General features: G+C 34.8%; 1 non-coding gene across 1 annotated transcript; it reads left to right on the top strand.

Moving 5' to 3' along the window:
* Window positions 1-3,679: 3,679 nt before the first annotated feature.
* Window positions 3,680-3,785, top strand: LOC128032692 (small nucleolar RNA R71). Its single transcript, XR_008188963.1, has one exon. It is a non-coding gene; the product is annotated as a small nucleolar RNA R71 (small nucleolar RNA).
* Window positions 3,786-6,026: the final 2,241 nt, after the last annotated feature.

Below are 6,026 nucleotides of genomic sequence, written 5' to 3'. Positions count from 1 at the left end.
AACGGTGTCTTAAAAGCAGTTCGATAGGCCCATAAAGCATCATCAAGCCTTCGAGACCAATCTTTTATGTTAGGGCGCACCACCCTTTCAAGAATACCTTTGATTTCTCGATTCACCTTTTCAACTTGTCTATTTGTCAGTGGGTGATAGGTAGTGGAAAATTTATGTTTCACATCGTACTTGTCAAGCAGCCACTTAAGCCATTTATTTACAAAGTGAGATCCTTAATCACTAATTATAGCTCTAGGAGTCTCAAACCGTGTAAATACATGCTTATGTAGGAATTGCATGACTACCTTAGCATCATTTGTTGTGTATGCATCGGCTTCAACCCACTTGGACACATAATAGAGATCTACCAAAACTGTAACTTTGTGAGTAAATACTTAACGGCAGAATGATTGGTAAAAACTGTAACTTTGGTGCCTATAAGATATGAACGAAACTTGTCAAAAGCAAAAACTATATCAAAGAGATCTTTTTTAGTTACCGTATAATTGAGTTGGGCTCCTGTCAAAGTTCTAGTTCCATAGCAGATAGGATGAAACACTTTGTTTCTTCTTGGACCCATCACAGCTCCAACAGCTAAATTGCTTGCATCACACATCAACTCAAAAGGTGAGTTCCAATTAGATGTAACAATTCTTGGGTCTGAGATTAACCAGCTTTCTAATTCTTGAAAAGCTTCTAAACATGCTTTGTTAAAATAAAAAACAATATCTTTTCTAAAAGCATACACAAAGTTTTAGAGAATTCCAGAAAATCTTTGATAAATCTACGATAAAAACTAGTATGGCCTAAGAAACTTCTAACTCCTTCCACACTAACTGGACATTGTAATCTTTCAATTACATCCACCTTTGCTTTATCCACTTCAATTCTGTTTTTGGAAATTTTATGTCCTAAGACAATTCCCTCATTAACCATAAAATGGTATTTCTCCCAGTTAAGGACAAGATTTGTCATCTCGCATCTTTTTAGTACCTTAGCCAAATTACTCAAACAAAAATAATAAGTGTTACCAAAAATAGAAAAATCATTAATGAAAACCTCAACAAAATTTTCAACCATATCAGTGAAAATTGCCACCATACATCACTGAAATGAGGCAGGTGCATTACATCAGTTGAAAGACATTTGCCTAAAAGCAAATGTACCGTATGGGCAAGTAAAGGTAGTTTTATGTTGGTCTTCCAAGGTTAAAACTACTTGGTTGTATCCTGAATATCCATCTAAAAAGTAGTAAAATTCGTTACCTGCCAATCGGTCTAACATGTGATCCATAAAAAGCAATGAAAAATGATCCTTACGAGTGGCTTTGTTCAATTTTCTATAGTCAATACAGATTCTCCAACCCGTGATAGTTCTTGTCGAGATTAACTCATTACGTTCATTCTCGACAATTGTGATTCCACCTTTCTTTGGTATACATTGTACCCGACTTACCCAAGAACTATTTGAGATGGGGTCGATAATTCCCGCACCTAACAATTTGATCACTTCCATCCGTACTACCTATTCCATGATAGGATTAAGTCTCCTTTTCCCATTGATTCTAACTCATTCACCTTCCTCTAAGATAATCTTATGCATACAAAAGGAAGGGCTTATACCTCATATGTCAGTCATGGTTCAACCAATTGCCTTTCTAAATTTCTTTAAAACAATAATCAGTTGCTCTTCTTGGTGTTCTGTCAGTTTTGCTGAAATAATCACAGGAAAAGTAGAACTGTTACCTAAATAAACGTATTTTAAAGGGGATGGAAGCACCTTTAGTTCAAGTTTAGGCAGTTCCTTGATCGAAAACTTAGGTTGTGTAAATTCTTGAATTTCCAACTCTAGCAGTTTGAACTGCAGTGGTTGAATATAATTCCTCGGATTGGCTTCCATCAAAGACATACCTTTATTACCTTTTTCATCTTTTAAGGTTTCAGACCCTAAAGTGTTCTCCAATGGGTCTTCTTCAAGATTGCTCTCACATTTCATAAAAATTAAGGTTTCTAATTCCTCCCCTACTGAACATTCCACCATCAGATTGGAAACTTTCATGGCCTTCAGAGCGTTAAATTTTACCTAATCATCTTGAACTCTCATTGTGAGTTCTTTTTGCACATCTATCAATGTTCTTCCCATGGCTAGTAAAGGTCTCCCTAGGATGATCGGAACTTTCTTATCTGCTTTGAAGTCTAACACAATAAAATCAGTAGGAAAAATAAACTTATCAACTGTTACCAAAACATCCTCGATCTTTCCCTTGAAATATGCTAATGAACGATCCACTAGTTGAAGTGTCACAGTAGTGGGTCTTTCTACACCTATTCCCAACAGTTTGAAAATAGATTTGGGCATTAAGTTGATGCTTGCTCCAAGGTCGCACAAAGCTTGACCGTAGTAAGATTCTCCGATGTTACAGGGTATCGTAAAGCTTCCAAGGTCTTTCAATTTCAGAGATAGCTTGTTCTATAAAAACGCATTGCACTCTTTTGTCAGAGCAACCGTTTCATACTCACTAAGACTTTTCTTGTTGGACAGAATATCCTTCATAAACTTCACGTAGTTGTGAATTTGCTCTAAAGCCTCAACAAATGGGATATTGATGAGATGTTGCTTTAGAACATCCAAGAACTTCTTGAATTGCATAGCTCGTTTCTACTTATTCTGCTGAATTCTTTGATGATATGGAGCTCTAGGTTGATACAAATAACTTTTATAATAAGGCAAATTACTAAAAGGTGTTAGCTTCTCAGAATTTACTAGTTTAGGGTTTACCTCATCAGATTTCTCAGTATTTGATTTTTTTGGTGTAGGAACTTCAATAGTTGGTTGACTTTCCTTCTTTTCAGTAGGCTCATCTTCAATAACAACCTCATTGGGTTCTAAATTCTTACCACTTCTTAATGCAACTACCTTGCAATGTTCCTTACTAAAATTCCTCAAATTTTCTGTATCTCTTGGTAAGGCTCCTTATAGTCTACTACGAAGCCCTGTAGCTAACTGACCTATCTGGTTCTCTAGATTTTTCAGTGTTACTGCTTGACTTTGGATCAAAGTGTCATTTTTTGCCATGTACGCCTTCAATAAGTCCTCCAAACTGTTTGATGATTCAACTTGAGCTTGTTTTGGGGCTTGCTGGCTAAACCCTTGAGATTGGTTGGGTCTATGCTACATATGATTGCTCAGTCCATTTCCTTGGTTACTCAAGGAAAAGTTCAGATGATTCTGTCATGAAGGATTGTAAAAATTGGATTGTGGTCCTTGTCCACTTCTATTTTGATATTAATTCCTTACATAACAAACAGACTTGGGGTTTGAAGGGCAATTCTCGAAACAATGACCATTCCCATAATACATCTAAGAAATAACATCATACTGACTTGGTGGTTGAGCTGCAAAATTATTCAAACCATTAATGGTAAACTGTTTTAACTTTAAGGAAATAGAAGATACTTGAGTAGAGAGTGAAGTCAACACGTCCACTTCATGCACTCTGACTACTCGTCTTCCAAAAATTGCCCGATTTGTCGACCATTGGTAATTGTTACTAGCGATCATTTTGATAATCTCGTAAGCCTCGTTATAAAACTTAACAAAAATTGCACCATTCGCTGAAGCATCTACCATTAATCCTGTATGTTCATTGAGAGCGTTATAAAACGTCTCCAATTGGATACAATGAGGAATCCCATGATGAAGACACTTACGAAGCAATTCATTGAATCTTTCCCACGCCTTAGATAAGATTCGTCATCCAATTGTTGAAAACTAGTTATCTCATTTAGAAACTTTCCGTTCTTGCTCGGTGGAAAATACTTTACCAAAAACCTTTCTACTAATTCTTGCCATGTAGATATTGAACTTGGTGGCAAAGAATTCAACCATGCTTGTGCTCGATCTCACAACGAGTACAGAAACAGTTTCAACCTTAATGCATCTTTAATCACACAAGCTATCTTAAACGAATCACTAACCTCCATGAATAATCAAATATGAAGATGTGGATCTTTCATGGACGTACCACTGAACTGGCCCACCATTTGGAGCATTTGAAACATCATTGGTTTCAATTTGAATTTGGGTGCCTCGATACTCGACATCCAATTCCTAGATTTAAATCATTGAAAAGTGGCATAACGTATTGTCTTATGGCACGATCCCTATCATCAACAATAAAGATTGGGTTGTGCACATGATTGACTCCATTACCTTTTCCATCATTTTGATCTCCAAGGTCCATCTCGACTTGTCTTTGAGCAAGTCTCTCGCGTCTTCTCTGTCTAAATGCTTGCCCAATTTCAGGATCTACAAGTAATAGATCGATGATTTGATCTATGCTCATACACACCTTGTAAATAAATCTCAAATAAAAGGAATAAAGAATAAATTAGTAATTTTAGAAATTAAATAAAAAACCAAATTATAAAAATAATTTCATAAAGAATGATTAAGGCAACAATCCCCGGCAATGGCACCAAAAACTTGTAATGGGATTTATGCAAGTATACACAATTGTTCAAGTAATAAGTAAGTAAAATGAGTTATTGTCTCCAAATGGACTGTGTATGTTAATCGATTATTTTCAAAATTATAAATTCACAATTTGGTGGTAAAACCACAATATTTTGAGTGGTCGATGATTAAATTAAATTATCTAAATGCAAGATGGTCCCTATGCAATTAAATCTAAAAGCAAATGATCTAAATGTATTAATGAATGACTTTAGCAACAAAACAATAAACATAAAATAGGCTAGGATAATTATATTAATCAACTCAATTCATTTTCATCATGCTTAACAATGTTTAAAAAACATTCCATGGCAATCGATCTTTCATGAGTTTGGAAACCAAATTAAGTCCTCTCGGAATCTTTTACTTATTGAAATATGTATTTTATTGATCATATTAAACTAAGGTTTTCTTAATATTTATGTGAGGTAACAGGGACATTTACGTTTGAAACAGTTTAATCACATAAACCTAAAAACTATGTAATATAATAGAGCTAACTAAAGATGTTATGAACCTCTAATTTACTCGGGTTTAGTGATCTAAATTGAGCATTGCACTTTTCAATTATGTGTCTACTAACCATCGTCTGGTTAGGATCGCTTAGCTAGTTTGAATGCATCCAATCATGTATGAATGAAATATTTTTTTATTTTAATTGAAAACATAATCGACTGAGGCACAAACATGTTAAACATGAATCAATAAATATCATTGAATTAAAATAATCATCCCAACAAACAGAATTAAACTAACATTGTTGATGTTAAGAAAAATAAATGCATAGCAAATATAATTAAATGAAATAAAAAGAAGGAAAGAGTAAAATCTAATTCAGTTCAACAAGCTTTTGGATCTTTCTGACTGATGTGTTCCTTCGTTCTGCTCATTGCTCTTTTGCTAAGGTTTCTTAATATGGTTGGTGAAGGTAGTGTCTTGAAAAAGCTTTGTTGGCTAAAGAATGATAGAATACTAGTGAATGAATGAATTAAAGGATGCTTTGAAAGGTGACAGGTGTGTGGTATTTATAAGTGAAGGTAAGGGTAAAGTTTACTAAAAATAGAGGTCGAAAATTCCTATTTCTCTCATGCTTTGCCGGCCAAAATTTGTGGAAAAGAGGATGACTTGGTTGCTGCATTTTCAATTCAAAACTTTGCTATTAATAGCCATAAGGTGGACGGTTTCAAAAGGTGAACTTGTGTGCTGATTTTTGACATCTTTTCAGCTACAGGGACCTTCAACAAAACATCCTAAAGCTTATTTTTGAGCATCCATTTGCTTGTGTCGAAATTGGGCTTTAATTCCTCCTTGTTGGATGGTTTCTTAGCCCAATAATTAATCAGCCATGTCCATCATATAGTAGCACATCTACTGGGTCAAATTAACATTCTTATGACACAGTTTTACATGGTTTTTTCGTCCAGATTAGGTGGATGTATGCATGTCCATGCAACATTTATTAATCTCATCTTCCATGGTCCTATTGCATAGTGAAAATTCACATATTCATAATTAAGATG

Source organism: Gossypium raimondii, chromosome 1 (assembly GCF_025698545.1).
Source record: "Gossypium raimondii isolate GPD5lz chromosome 1, ASM2569854v1, whole genome shotgun sequence".
NCBI lineage: Eukaryota > Viridiplantae > Streptophyta > Magnoliopsida > Malvales > Malvaceae > Gossypium > Gossypium raimondii.
The sequence above is the reverse complement of the archived record's forward strand: the minus strand, read 5'-3'. Positions and strand labels throughout refer to the sequence as shown.